The following is a 17,226-nucleotide window of genomic DNA, read 5'->3' on the forward strand; positions in this document are numbered from 1 at the left end:
TGGAAGCATGTTACCTTATGGCAGGGAAATGTAGCTCAATTTAATGAGTCTTCCACTTATTTAATGGGATGGTTAAGAGATTATCTTTGGTTAAATTCTTCATGACTAATTAATGGATACTCATGAAAAAATAGAAAATTATTACCCCCCTCTATCTGGAACTTTGGAGGGTTCTCGAAAGAAAATAGCAAAAAAAATTATCCCTAAGGTCGACACCAAAAGGAATGTATAAACCAATGCTTCCATATATTTAGTTGTAGTTTATAATTAATAGAGATAGCTTTCGTACTAATTACAAAATTTTCCATAAAAAAAGTGGAATCAAAAGATTTTGATTCCTGAGATGCCAGTTCTCACTATTGCATTAATGAATGGAGCAATACCATATTATACCACTTGTCTTTTAGTAGTTGGATCTCCCAGTTTTTGGAATTCCCCAAATTCTACTTGAGCATCCAAATCCGGATCAATACCAGCAAAAACATCTCTGAATAGAGTTCTAGCACCATGCCAAATATGTCCAAAAAAGAAAAGAAGAGAAAATGTAGCATGCCCAAAAGTAAACCAACCACTTGGGCTACTCCAAAAAACACCATCTGATTTCAAAGTAGCACGATCTAACTCAAAAATTTCACCTAATTGTGTGCGTCTAGCATATTTTTTTGACTATAATAGGATCACCAAAACTAACTCCATCAAGTTCACCACCATAGAACTCAATAGTTACACCTACTTGTTCAACACTATATTTTGCTTCTACTCTCCTAAAAGGAACATTGACTTTCACAATTCCTTCTTCATCTACTAGAACGACTGGAAATGTTTCGAAAAAGGTAGGCATACGATGTACAAAAAGCTCATGTTCATTTTTATCTTTGAAAATAGGGTGTCCTAACCAACCAACAGCAATTCCATCTCCATTGTCCATTGCACCCACCCTAAATAACCCCCCTTTAGCTAGATTATTCCTAATGTAATCATAAAAAGCAAGCTTTATAGGAATTTTTGACCAAGCTTCTGATTAGACTTAGATGTTCAGCCAAACCGGCACAAACTCGTCAATCTATTTCTTGTTGGAAGTATCCCTAATCCCACTAGTAACAAGTAGGACCAAATAATTCGATTGGAGTGGTTGCGGAACCATACCACATTGTTCCAACCACAACGAAAGCTACAAAGAACACAACAACAATACTATTGGAGAGGACAGTTTCAATATTCCCCATATGTAATCCTTTGAATAAACATTGGGGAGGACGAACACTAAGATGGAATAGATTCCAAAGTCATTCCTCAGTTATAAATACACTCATTTATTTCCACATAAAATTCTCATTACAGTTGGAAATCTGTAGTTGCAGAGAGTATGGCCAAGAGAACATATGAGTTTCTTGCATTTTTAGTGCTCTTATCTCCTCTTACTTTTGCTTCAGGTAATATTATTTTTGTTTCCATGACAAAGGGAAATGAACAAAGTATTGTCTATTCTAGGAAGTTTTACCAGAAATTGTGTAATACCTTTTGTTTTTTCTAAGTGTCCATCGATTATGAGGGGCTATGTGAAATATGGAGAAGTACATTTCATGGGAAATCCTTCAATACTCAAAATTGTATAGTTGCTTGCTATAATGAACATTCCGTTACTAGAAGCTGTTGATTCTTAAACAACAACTTCAATAAAATTTAATTCCCTTTTCTTAATGTAAGATGGTCCTAAGAATTTTTACACCATTGTGATATCTATAAACTAAAAACAAATTGTGCTAATAGTTGTCATTCCCCCAAATTGGATCCCTAATGTCCCCCATCTCCCATTCCCAAATCTAAAACATAAAAAATTACTATTTCATGAGGCTCATGCCTCTCTCTTAATGTTTTAATCTCAACTTTAGCTTACAATTTATACTTCCTATTTTAAATTAGAGATACTATGTACTACACCTCAAGACTTACATAAGCAACTATAAAATCAAAGCTACAAGGGTATGAAGGCAAAGTATGAGTTTGATTTTATGTAGGAGAAAAACTCAAGGTGGCAAGAATTCTCTAGAAACTGGCAAATGAGAAGTGCCACATGAATTTGAAGGGTTTGACCTAACTCTTCAATCGGCACATTGCCATATAAGTAGGTTTAATACACGAAGTGGGATAGTAAAAACTATTAAATAATAATTTTATCCTAAAACCCCCTTTAAGCTTAGCTTAGGTGGGCACAAAGACAGATGGGTCTTGGATACTAGCTACAATAGGTGTCTATATACAAAAGAATCTCTCATAAAGTGGAGTAAGAAAGAAAAAATTAGGGGAAAAAACTTTCCTAAAAAATAGAGATGATACAAAATATGGGGAAGGAAAGAGCCTCTATATGCTCTCAATGAAGCACCTGTAAATCTCATGCAACAATTGATTGTGGAGATGAATAATCCATACTAAAAGTTGAGAGTGTTTGACGCTTAGATTTATCCATTGTCTTAGAATTTTCTGAACTTGATGAAGACTTTATGTTAGATTTAGAAATCACATATTGCTCAAATTGATACATTAAGTGATGATTTTTTTTTTACATACATTTGTTCTTATTATATCTCAATTTCTTGCAAAAAGGCACATTCACTTTTTATGTCTTGGTTTTCCCTTGATTTAAAATAGTGCCTATTTGATCAATATCATTCTTACTTTCCTTATCTTGGTGATATTCATGTTTCTCTGCTTTGTTTATTAAAGAAACTTCTAGTAATGAAATGACTTGCTTCTGCTATGATCACTGTGAAGAGTACAAATTATGTTGCGATCCCCATTGGAATATAAATTAGCTCGATCTATTTCTTGGTTCCATTCCAATGGATTTAAATATAGAATTTCATGATGAATTTATATGGCTTGAAAAAACATTTCATATTACCAAGAATTTGATGAAGTTTATTACCAGATTAAGTGATTTAGGTGTTGTTCAAGCACCTAAGGATACAAAGAATGATTTTGTTGAAGAGATGACTAAGGCAAAATTTGACAGACATTCTCTATCCCTTAGCACTATTACGAACCTTATTTTTCAATGTGCATCATTAATGACTGGAAATAAGATCTACTTCACTAGCCTAGAGAGCTAGATTTCAACCAGAGCGATCAACATGAACTATAAAATGATGGAGAAAAATATTGATTATAATCTATGCGAGGGATTGAAACAAGAATTTCTTGAGAGCTTGAAATAATGCAAAGAGAAGAAGCATTCATTCAAATATGGAACCCTAGCACTATGCGCCCTCTTTTACTTCATGCAAGAGATTCCTGGAATTGGCAAGGTATTCTGGGTTCAAGAAATCCTATTGGCACATTATATTGGAGAATGTTTGAGGAGGTTTCAATACTACACTATGCAAGAAGAAGCATTCACTTCATTTTTATTTGTCTTTAAATTTAAAATGCATAACAAGGGAAGGATTCCCAGGTCCATTATGTAGAATTACAAGAATGATATCACATTTTTTACCATGGTTGACAAATGCATTATGAAATATATAGTTCTAGAATTAATTGGATCTCAACATTAGGATATGAAGTCTCAGAAACCATGTTTCAAGGAATTGCAAAATTCTTATTGGAAAGTCTTGTTGATGAAATCTAGAAAAAGTTTGGGACTACTCAATAAAAGTCTACAAAAGTCCATATGGAACAAACCAAGAAAGAAAGAATGAGAATCGTGAAAAAAATTATTAATGAGTCTATGAAGAAAGTTCATGTTACTGTAGAAGAAGTAGAGAAGGTTAAGAGATCTAGCAGGATCGCTACTTCATATGGTACCTTGTCAAGGAGAAGGAATCTCCAGAAGAAGTGTAGGAGAAACTTTCTAAGAGGAAGAAAGAGACTCGCACATCCACTCCATCCAAAATAGGTAAACCTATAAGTCAAAAGAAAGATCATTGATGTTAAAGAAGAAGAATATGAAGTTGAAGTATTCTGAATTCAGGTCCGAAAAGGCAAATGTAAGCAAATTATCAAGGAAACACTTGATAAAGAAACTTTGTTTAATATGATATCTGTGGAAGGATAATTAAAATAAGTAGGTAATATGTATAATCAAGATAATAATGAGGATAAGGAAACAACTATAAAAGTTTTCATTCAATATTGCATTATATTAAATGTTGTTCTAGAAGATTTTAAAAAGGTTATACCACAATACCTTTGGAAAACTTTGGATGAAATGAGGCAAAAGGCAATTGAAGAGGATCAAGAAATTAAGAAGTATGCTTTGTAAGTTGATGTAAATACCCTTTCTAAGTAGAATAAGGCTTCGTTTATACAAGTGTGCAAATCTGAGCTTTGAACCAAGCATAGATTAGATTCTCTTATAGAAGATATACATGTTGTAGAAAATATGAAGGTAGATACTATAGAACTTGTCAAGGGCATAGCAAGAAAACTTGGAATGTCAGCAACTGATAACTCTAATCCCTATTTAGATGCCCCTAAAATTTTGTCTACTGAAGCTCTCATTGATAGCATTGGCACTTAAAATGTTGTCACTAATAATACTATTTTTGATAAAGTTATAATCGATGAAAATATTTTGATAAATATCCATAAAGTTGTTAGTGTCCCCCTGAACAACTCAAAAGAAATAGAAGATAAAGTGGAAGACAAGAAAGAAGAAGAAAAGATATCATCTGAGAAATGTGTTATAGAAGGTGATACCATGGGAAAAGAAGAGGCAGGTACCAACTCCAATACCTTTGATGATTCTTTAAAGAGCTTTGTCACTACACCCTTATCTTTCTAGCCCATTACTTCTTCCTAGTTAATTGTTTCCATTTCACCAAAGATCCAATTTAGAAGTTATAGATTAAAGTTGTAATTCAGGCTTCAGACATGAATGATCTCTTCAAAGATCTGAAAGAATGAGAAAAACATACTTGAAGAGTCAATAATAGCACTACAAAGTACTATCATAGATAGTTTTGTGGATCCATATACCTCTTCCCTAGATAAATGAAAAAATTTATTAAACTCTTTGAAGAACTATTCCACTTCTTTGGAAACCATTTTTTCTCGAGAGAAGGAAGTTGAGAAAGAAAAGCTCCTAGTGGACTGTTGATCCCCAAAATTGGCTTTCGCCAACTTTCAAGGCTAGTGTAGAAGTTTCATAGACATGGGATCGAAAGTGGTCTGTGAAACAACCTCTAGGATTTTAGAAGCTGACTCTTTGAATTTCAGAGGGTATGGAAAGATATAGAAATACATAGGAAGAGAACACCTGCAAACCTATCCTAAGGCAATATGCCATAAATTCAATCTACTTCACCTTCATTTATGCATAATGTAATCCATAACCCTGAAATATTTACATAAATCTCAAAGTGTACAATCGTGATTTGAAATTCTAAGATATAAGCATATAGTTAGAAATTAGAAAAGAAAGATTAGAAAATAGCGAGAAACAATCAACTCCAAAATATCAAGCATAGAGCACTGCATCCTCTTCATTGTTGGAGAGGAAAAATTACAAAGGCCATTACAATCTAAAATATTCAAATACTATACATGAGGGGGATCTACTAAGGTTTTACAAAAATGAAAATGCTTCTACTACTACATTTGCTATAAAAGTTAAAAATGTAAACCCCCTTTACAATGCACCCTTAGGCTTATATAGAGAAAATCTCTCTGATTTGAAATGGTGATTGTAGCTAGACAAACTTATAGATACCTGCCTCATGTCCACAACCATCATGGAGGTTGTTGTAGCTGTCCAGATCCTAGTGATATTTGCATCATTATTCCCCTTCCATGCACATGACATGGACATCACCTAGAAATTCCCTTTTTCTGTTACAACCACTTGATCATGTGGGCTTCTCACTCTATTTGCATTCACACTTCTTGGTTTTTACATGTAGTTCCTCCTACGGCCTTCCACCTTCAAAAGAAATAATGGTACAGTTTTGAAATCTCGTCAAGCTCAAAACATCCATGCGCCCATGCCTTACTGAGAAGTGGCATTTTTTTGCCTTCAATGTGATCTTCTCTTTCATCCTTTTCTACTTGCATGTGTTTTCGAAACGTAGTACGTTGGTGGAAATTTTGAATCCTTCATTTCCCTTTTCCTTTGAAAACCCCATAGTGCCAACCCGTGGCACTCCCAGATCCCTTTGGGAGAGTAAGAAGCCACAAAACTTGCCAAAACCACACCATGTTGACATGTGGCAAGCTTGTACCTCCTCTCTCCTAGAGGTAACTAATTGGTCTCAACTTGGCAGGATCATAACTTTTCGCTCAACACTCAAAATCTGAATCGACTTATACCATAAGAAATATCTCCAAAAGATCTAATTTATGTCTCTTAACAAATGCCTTTGGCTATCAAGTTAAGTGAACGACAATGGTTTTGACCCCAAATTTCACTTTGAAGGCGTTTGAAAATTCAAAATACCGAAACATAGAAAAATATTGAAAAATATGATTTTTTGTTTTTTCACACCTCTAATTGGTCCATCACTTTTTGCATAGCTTCAGATCTCCTTTGGACTAATTTTGACATGTTTCTATCACTGCCTTGTTTATATATACATATATACATATGTATATATATATATATATATATATATATGTATATATATACACACACACACACATATATGCATATATATATATATACATGTATATATAAATATGTATATACATTTATATATATACATATGTGTATATATACATGCATATATACATATACACACATATATGTATGTATGTATATATGTATGTATATGTATATGTGTGTATGTATATATATGTATATATGTATATATGTATGTATATATATATACATATATGTATATATATATATATGCATACATATACACACGTATATATGTGTATACACACACATATATATACTTATATATACACATATATACATGTACATGTATATATACATATATACATATATACACATGTGCATATATACATGTACATGTATATATACATATATATACATATATACACATGTGCATATATATATATATACATATATATATATATACATATATATATGTATATATATATATGTATATACATATATATATATACATATATATATATATATATACATATATATATGTGTATATATATATATGTATGTATATGTCTATATATGTGTATATATGTGTATATATGTGTATATATATACATATACATAATTATAATAATGTCTATGAATACATATGCATATTTGTGTGTGTATGTATATATATGTATATGTATAATATTAATGTTCATATTAGTGGCTTATTTTGGCTTGTTGTAAATGGTGTATTTGGCTTTGTGTCTTAGCCCTTCTCTAGTCTTTGACCTTTGTTTTCTCAATTCCTTGTTTGGCTAGTGTTTTGTTAATGACTTGTTGGCTTGTCTATGAAAAACATTTTTTGAATTAGTTTTTTTTTTTTCCCTTATGACCTTTTTATTAAGGTTATCACCCTTGTTTTACTACTTTAATTATTACAAACACTAATTCCTTTATTAGATATATCCTTATATTAACTAATAATTTTAATGTTATTATTATTATCAGTAATCTTAAAATATTAGTTGATGTTAAAAGATCTATTTTATCTACTAAAATTAAAGGTTTTCATCAATTACAATTTTTTTTGAGTTTAGTGCACTCACCATAACATTAATTAAACTTTTATTCTAATTGTAATCACTAATAATATTTAATTCCAACCCTTTTATTAACAAGGTAAATAGGTTATTATAGTAGTAAGTTTCCCATTGAAAGTATTATTATGATTATTTAGTAGTTGTAATAACATTAATGATACAAATGTTAGTTTAATTCCAACCCTTTTATTGACAAGGTAAATAGGTTATTACAGTAGTAAGTTTCCAATTCAAAGTATTAATATTATGATTTACTAGTTGTAATAACATTAATGATACAAATGTTATTATTTAGCTTAACCATAATGATATTAATAATATTGATGTCATTATTTATTTAGCTTAATAATAATGATATTAATAATCTTGTTTCAATTACTTGTTGAGAATTAGATTAACTAAATGAAATCTTGTTTCAATTTCTTGCTGAGAATTAGATTTCATATTTCAATTTCTTATCAAAATTTAAGCATTTACCTATCTCTGTGATAATTTAGTTATCTGTATATTGTTGAAACAAATGTCTCTATTTTATTTCATCCTTGTGGTTAAATTCTTATTCTCATTTTTACATTAACATTTTTCTTATACATATTTCTTTCTATATATTTCTCTCTTATATTATTAAATAAACTGGAATGAAAAACCATATATATATATATATATATATATATATATATATATATATATATATATATATATATATATATATATATATATACAATTTATACAAAACAAAATATATACGAATTAATAAGAAGACATCCGAAGAATAAATTTCATCCTTTGCATGGATTAATGGGCCAACGCAGGGGGGGCAGAGTTATTACTACCACTTTTACGATAGTGGCCGCAGGGTAGTGGAGGGGACCACGGTGGTCCCCTCATCACTACGGGCCTGCACCTGTAGGTCCGCAGTCGTGATGGGATCCATGGCCCCCACTCCCACTTTGCTTTAAAAAGCCATTACATAAAATTTGAATTTTTGGCAGTTGGATTTTTGAATTAATTTTTATTTTAGTTTAATAAAATTTAAACTTAGGTAATTTTAATTATATTTAGTGAATTTATAATTAATTTATCTTTAGCAAATTTATAATTGTAAATTAAATTATATCAAATTTTATAATTAGAATTTTTCAAACTATTTAAGATCCATTGGGGCACTTAGTTAGCATTTTAGACTCATTAAAAGAAATTAATTCATATTAATATGATTTGAACCAAATGGCTAAGATAATTCCTATTTTTGGTACCAGTGACTCTATAAGTGATTATTCTCATGGTAGAAATAAAACATTGCTTAACCTTGCATGTAACCTACACTATTCTTGCATCATGCAAATTACTTTACAGTAATTGCATTTATTGACGACAAAGTTACATTTTCTTCATCTTCATGCAAGTTACACATTTAATTATTAATATGTGCGTTTCATAATTGTCATTATTACGAAAGTTATATTTCGGGTTTTGAATATTAAATAATTTAGTTATAGTTTTTATTTCACTTGGTTCATCAAGTAGTTATTTCAATTAATTAAGCTTTGCAATGTCTAATTATGCACGTTCAATTCATAATTGTTTTCAAGCATGATGTTTTTCATAGCTTCTTAGTTAAGAAAACTAAATAAAGGAAGTCAGAAAACCAAAGCCTAGTAGTGTTCGGTATTTACGATTCCTCTGGGTCACGCTTACGGGTAATGCCGTCATGTTGAACTACTGCACTTAACGCCTAATAAAGCTGCATCAACAACGTCTGTGGCATCATCCCTATAAATCATCGAGGAGTAATAAGGGACACATGGAAGTTAAAATCCAAGAGGCGGGTAATCCCCCTTAGATCGATAATCTAATAAGATAATCCTTAAATGATTTTTTTCATCCGTTGAGTAAAACCATAGTAAACACCCTTTAGGGTTGATTGAGTGAAATGCTTTTATGAAATTGATTTAGCTTCAAAGAGTTGTTGACGATTGACAATTGGGTTAAGAGTGATGCTTATGATAGGTATTAGGATCTAATTGTTTTAGGCCACAAGCAATAGGCCATCTTGAGCCTTTGCTTAACTACTACCCCCGTGGATAGCGACCGCAGAGAATCTGTCTAGGACATTGACCCTAGAAAGGGTTGCATACTCACTAATCAGTTTTACATTAAAACATAGAGTAGAAAATAGAACTACATACTTTATGCCTTGATCCCATGCCAAAACAGGTATGTAGGTAGTCTAGGGATAGAGTTGACCCTAGTACTCAGGCATTTCTAGATGTGGTCTAGGTTTTGGTAAGAAGAAGGATTGAGAAGAATCCTAATTGAAAGATAAGTATAATAAAAGGAAAAAGTAATTCAATGCATACTCGAAAGGAATCCCGTATTGATTTGCTTGACTTCTTGAGGCTTTAAGCCAAATTCCAAGGTAGAATTCAAGCTTGTATTATGTTACTTTGATTTCTCCTAAGGATGGCGACCTCGGTACAATCCTATTAGAGGAGTGTGGTACTTAGTGAGTGACTCAAGACTCGAATGGTCTCGATGAGTCTAAGTCTCTGGCCAGAGCACCTCCTATACATATTGGATAGATGCCTACCTCGTATGGGTAGATGCTTATCCTGTATTGGGTAGATGAAACCTTCTACTCTATATGGATAGATGCCTAACCCATATGGTTAGATGCTCTTTCTGGATGGATGAATTCCTAATCCTATTGGATGGATGCCTAAAGTATGCGATTGAGTCAAACACAAATGATTAAAGTTAAAAAAAAAAAAAAAAAGTGGTCAAATTTGTTATGTTAATTAAGGTGTGTTATTACATGTTGTATCCAAGAAAAGGTTCAAATCTAGGCCTTGTGCTCACTTCAATTTACATAACTAAGGGAATGTTTTGCAATGGTAGAGATTAAATTATAAAATCTTAAATCAAGAACTAACTACATAATTTAATTTCCAGGTAAAACCCTATAATGGCTAGAAGAAGAGGAAGGCGAAATGGAAGATGTACTACCACTAGGAGACAAAGGGAAACTAACAATGAGGAAAATTATGAAGAAAACCATGAAGAAAACTATGAGGAGGACCATGAAGGGGATCAACATAACCTAGGGAATAACAAAGATGGGGTCGAGGCTATAATCAACCTACTAACCGAACAAAGGGATAAAATCAACTTCCTGGAGCAATCAATGTAGGACCTTAGGGCAAGGAAAAATGACATTGAAAATCGAAGTGGAACTGAAAATGGGAACCCTGGTAGAAATTAGGGGAATATGATGCCCGCAATAGAAAAGAAAATAACATATTGAAACTCTCTAAGGATTTGAAAAAAATTACCCCTCCTAAGTTCAATGGGAGGCAAATTGGTGAAGGAGTTGAGAATTGGTTAAATGAAATGGAAATGTATTTTGAACTAAGAGATTTTAGCAAAACAACCAAGGCCTTATGGGGTTCCTATCAACTCACAGGGGAGGTAGCTAGTTTGTGGACCAACACCGAGGAGCAAAATGTGTATAGCAGGGATACGATCACATGGGATCAATTTGTTCACCACTTCCGAATAAGGTGGCTCCCTCAATTGTTCTTTGATGAGAAGGTGATAGAATTCCATAATCTAAGTCAAGGGACCCTATCAGTCCAACAATATTGGGATAAGTTTGCCAAATTGCTTAAGTACGTACCTATGTACCAGAAAGATGAAAAAGGCCAAGTGAGGAAGTTTATTTTGGGACTAAATACCAACATAGGGACAGAGGTCGACATACATGGACCCAGAAACATGAACGAAATACTTGAAAAGTCCCTAAGGCAAGAGAGGAAGATTCAAACCCTAGAAGGGTAGAACTATAATGGGAACCACTCTCTTAAAAGGAAGCAGGAATTCAAGGGGAACGCTAACTTCAACAAAAGTCAAAGGAATAATTCTTCCAAAAGAAGGCCACCCCCTAATCAATATCAGAGGAATGGAAATAATAATAATACTAATAACAGGGGCAATAATAATAGAGGCAACTATAATAGGAATGACCAGCAGAATAGGATAACTTATCCACCCAGGGCCAATGAAACAAGGAATGATCCCCCCTAGGAATCAAGGCAGGAGGGGTCCTCCAGGTGGATGCTTTATGTGTGGGGGAAACCATTTTTATATAGAATGTCCTAGGATGCAAGGTTAGATCAGGGCCAATCAACCACAACAAGGGCCCCAACAAAGGATTCATGCAGCAGTTAGGAACTGAAAAACAAGATTCCAAAATGTTGCCATGGAAACTACAGGTACACTATTTGAACAACCAATTTCAATTCTAATTGACACTGGGTCATTTGAATGTTTCATCTCACCTGAATTAGTAAGAAAATATGCATTAAAATTTAATCAAATGGAGTCATCATGGATGGTTCAATATGGGGATAAGGCAACTAGGGAAGTAACTAAGTGTTTTCCGAGGGAAAGGGTACAATTTTATGAGTTTGAAACAAGGATAGATCTCTATGTGGCACCCCTAGGATTATATGATGTAATTATTCAAATGAGTTGGTTAACAGATCATCAAACTAATGTATGCTTAGATGATGGGGGGAAAGGGTCAAAATCCAAGGAAAGTTTAACCCCATTAATATAGAAATCATATCAGCCATGAAATTAAAGAAGGAAAGAAGAAGAGGAGGCCTAATCTATATGGTTGAAATTAATGAAGAAAAAGAGGAAAATACCCCAGCCTTTGAAAATACCCCTTTCTTAAAAGAATTCAAGGATGTATTTCCAGAAGAATTACCCAGCTTATCCCCTAAAAGGAAGTTTAACTTTTCTATCAACTTACTGTCGAGAGTTGAACCAGTATCAAGGGCACCTTACCGAATGAACACAACTGAATTACAAGAGCTCAAAATGAAATTAGAGGAACTCTTAGCTAAGGGATTAATAAGGCCAAGTGTATCACCATGGGGAGCACTAGTCTTATTCGTTAAGAAGAAGGATGGAACCTTAATACTATGCATTGGTTATAGGATGTTGAACAAGGTCACAATAAAGAATAGGTATCCCTTACCTCGAATAGAGGATCTTTTTGACCAAATGAAAGCAGTAGCAGTTTTCTTGAAGATAGACCTCTGATCATATCATCAACTCAGAATTAAAGAGGAGGACATTCCAAAGACAACCTTCAGGACTAGATATGGGTATTATGAATTCACAGTAGTTCCTTTCGGTGTAACCAATGCCCCAGCTACATTTATGAACCTAATGAATAGTGTACTCCATGACTACTTGGACAAATTTGTTTTGGTATTTCTAGATGACATATTGATTTACTCTAGGAATGAAGAGGAACATTTAGTACACCTACAAATTGTTTTGCAAAGGTTGAGGGAACATAAGTTATATGGGAAACTGTCAAAATGTCTTCTTCGAGGAAAAGATTCACTACCTTGGGCATATAATATCAAACAAATGAATAGCAGTTGATGCTGATAAGAAAAAGCCAATAGTATAATGGTTGATCCCTAAAAAAATTTTAGAGGCAAGAAGCTTTGGGCTAGTAGGGTACTATAGGGGGTTTGTGGAAGGATTTTCTAAGATAGCAAACACCATCACCTCATTACAAAGGAAGGGTAAAAGGTTTGTGTGGATAGAACAAAGTGATAAGGCATTCCAAACTTTGAAGGGGAAACTAACTTCAGGACCCATTCTAAAAGTACCAGATCCAAATGAACACTTTATAGTCATAACTGACGCTTCTATCGAAGGTTTAGGAGGAGTACTTGTCCAAGATGAAGGGGTAGTAGCTTACGAATCCAGGAAGATGAAGACTCATGAAGTCAATTAGGCACCCCACGACTTAGAGTTAGCAACAATTGTGCATGCCTTATAGAAATGGAGACACTTCTTACTAGGGAAGCCCTTTGAGTTAAAGTCAGATAACCAAGGACTAAAGTACATCTTTACCCAACTCCACTTAAATACTAGACAAAGAAGGTGGTTAGAGTTTCTAAGTCAATATGATTTTGAAATTGAATATATTAAGCGGAAGGAAAATAGGGTGGCAGATGCTTTAAGTAGGAGGAGACACTTGATGACTATAACAACATTCAAAACTTCTTTCAAAAGGCAAGTAATGGATGAGAAAGGACATAACCAATGGCATGAGCACGTCAAATTGAGTTTAGAATATGATCCAACTGATCCTAAGGTTGAAGGGTATACATTAGATGAAGATGGGTTGCTCAGATACAATAATAGAATCTATGTTCCTAATTTAGGAGACTTAAGGAAAGTAGTCTTGTCAGAGGCTCATAATGCCCCTTACTCAGGGCACCCGGGGGTTAACAAACTTTATGCAGATGTAAAGAACTTATACTTTTGGAAAGGGATGAAGAATGACATAGTCAAGTATGTGGCTAAATATTTGGAGTGTCAAAGAATAAAGGCTAAACATAGACATCTAGCTAGATTATTACAGTTACACAATGTACCTCAACACAAGTGGCAAGTTATTAGCATGGATTTTGTGCAAGGCTTGCCCATGTCACCTTCTAGGCATGATATAATAATGGTGGTAATTGACAAACTCACTAAGGTGGCACACTTTATACTAGGTAATCTGATGGATGATGCACCTACCTTGGCAAGGCGCTTTGTTAAGGAAATATTTAGGTTGCATGGAATACCAGAGAAAATCATATCAGATAGAGATGCTAGATTCACTTTAAGGTTTTAGACAACTCTTCAATCAGCTCTGGGAACTCAACTAAATTTTAGCACTTCATACCATCTTGAAACCGATGGGCAAATAGAAAGGACAAATCAGATTTTGGAAGACCTACTTCGCATGTACTGCATGGACCAACATAAGAAATGGGAAGATTACCTACCTCTAGTAGAGTTTTCTTACAATAATACATATCAAACATCTTTGGGAATGGCACCTTTCAAAGAATTGTATGGCAAGCCATGTCAAAAACCTTTGAGTTGGGATAGTCTTGAAGATAGAGTAATTGTTGGACCAGATATGTTGAAGGAGATGGAAAGGAAAACTAAGGAAATTAGGCAAAGATTGAAAGAAGCCTCAGATAGGCAGAAAAGTTATGCAGACAAGAATAGGACCCCAAGGGAGTTTGAGGTGGGAGAGAAAGTCTTCCTAAGGGTTAGGCCACACAAGAGTTCCATAAAGTTTGGGAAAAAGACTAGGCTTGCACCTCGTTATGTTGGGCCTTTTGAAGTATTGGAAAGGATTAATCCAGTTGCATACTAGTTGGCCTTACCTCCCTAGTTGAGCTGAATCCATGATGTCTTCCATGTATCTCTTCTTAAAAAGTATGTACCTGGTGAGAAACATACTTTGAATTGGGATGCTTTACAGGCCCAGGAAATGGGAGGAATAAAGACAGAACCATTCAAAATCTTGAAGAGGTGCCAGTGCCAATTGTGCAACAGAGAGGTTGATCAATGCAAAGTACAATGGAATCAGTATGATGAGAAGAATGCCACGTGGGAAGATACTAGGGAAATACAACAGTTGTTTCCTTTTTTGTTTTAAACTAATCATGAACTATAGACTCTTTTTGATACATTCAATAAGAGCATCGAGACGATGCACAAATTAAGAGGGGGGGATGTCACAACCCTACTTTATCACCTTTTGATTTGATACAATTCAATTATATTTTTTTGATTCAGCTATTGAAAATAATTGAATGAATATTATAAAAGAATAAATAATGGACCCACATACACACTTGGAGAATATAATTTAAATAGGCATTATTTATTTTTATTTTTTTCCCATTCCCAATTATGGCACATGTTGTAGGAGAAATTAGAAGCTTCTAGAGGAATCTTCAATACATTGCATGTAACTCCCCCACTAGGATATCAATCAATTTTGCTTGGGTCCAATATTGGAAAAAGAATCTCATTCTTAATTAATTTCTCTAGATAGTGGAATTAAGGGATTTTTCCTATATATTGTATGCAAGTTTTCAAAAGAGGGAATTGGTTATTCTTTGAAGAAAGTTTTCTCAAATAGTTGCTTTAGTAGTCATATTTTCATTTTGGAGAATAGCTAAGGTTGTTTTGAAGAAATTTTTCCAAGATTGCAAGGAAGGATAAAGGGAGGCTAGTTGAAGAATTCAGAGGGGATTCTACATCAAGTGCAAGTATCCAGGTTCTTTTTTTCTATTTATTTGAATCATGCATCTTGTTCTTGCTGTGATTTAGATTAATAAAATCTTGTTTCTGTGAATTAGATTAATAAAATCTTGTTTCAATTAATTGTTGAGAATTAGATTAACTAAATGAAATCTTGTTTCAATTTCTTGCTCAGAATTAGATTTCTTGTTTCAATTTCTTGTTGTGAGTTAGATTAATGAAATCTTGTTTTAGATACTTGCTGTGAATTAGATTATATAAATAAAATCTTGTTCAAAGTCGTGCTGTGAATTAGATTAAAGAAATAAAATCTTGTTCCAAACTCAAAATCTTTTATCTCTATAAATAATTTCTTTCTCTATTTATATAATCATTGTATTAAGAAATCTCACTATGTGATATAATATTTTAAGTAGGAATTCTTCTCATATTATTTGTATAAAATCCCTGTGGAAATATTATCTTGTTATTTATTTATTTTCAGAAATATCTCTCTGTGAATATCAATTTCCTGGAAATCTCATCAAAAATTTTATTATCTCAACATAAGACAAATATGTTGAATATGATCACTATGAAATCAAAATTTAAGCATTTACTTATCTCTGTGATAATTTAGTTATTTGTATATTGCTGAAACAAATTTCTCTATTTTATTTCATCCTTGCAGTTAAATTCTTATTCTCATTTTTACATTAACATTTTTCTTATACATATATATTTTTATATATTTCTCTCTTATATTATTAAATAAACTAGAATGAAAAACCATATATATATATAATTAAAATTTATACAAAACAAAATATATACGAAATAGTACGAAGACATCCGAAGAATAAATTTAATCCTTTGCATGGATTAATGGCCCAACGTGGGGGGGGGGGGAGTTATTACTACCACTGGGAGGGATATCCTCCACTACCTTGCGGACACTGTTATGACAGTGACCACAGGGTAGTGGAGGAGACCACGACGATCCCCTCATCACTGTGGGCCTACACCCGCAGGTCCCTAGTGGTGATGGGACCCATGGTCTCCACTCCCACTTTGCTTTAAAAAGAAACTACATAACATTTGAATTTTTGGCAATGGGATTATTGAATTAATTTTTATTTTAGTTTAATAAAATTTAAACTTAGGTAATTCTAATTATCTTTAGTGAATTTATAATTAATTTATCTTTAGCAAATTTATAATTGTAAATTAAATTATATCAAATTTTATAATTAGAATTTTTCAATCTATTTAAGATCCATTGGGGCACTTAGTTGGCATTTTAGACTCATTAAAAGAAATTAATTCATATTAATATGATTTGAACCAAATGTCTAAGCTAATTGCTATTTTTGGGACCAGTGACTCTATAAGTGATTATTCTCATGGTAGAAATAAAACATTGCTTAACCTTGCATGTAACTTACA

General features: G+C 33.0%; 1 pseudogene; it reads right to left on the minus strand.

The window, feature by feature from the left end:
- Nucleotides 1-387: 387 nt before the first annotated feature.
- LOC131064798 (photosystem II CP47 reaction center protein-like) lies at nucleotides 388-1,271 on the minus strand (annotated as a pseudogene).
- Nucleotides 1,272-17,226: the final 15,955 nt, after the last annotated feature.

This window comes from Cryptomeria japonica, chromosome 1 (assembly GCF_030272615.1).
Source record: "Cryptomeria japonica chromosome 1, Sugi_1.0, whole genome shotgun sequence".
Lineage (NCBI taxonomy): Eukaryota > Viridiplantae > Streptophyta > Pinopsida > Cupressales > Cupressaceae > Cryptomeria > Cryptomeria japonica.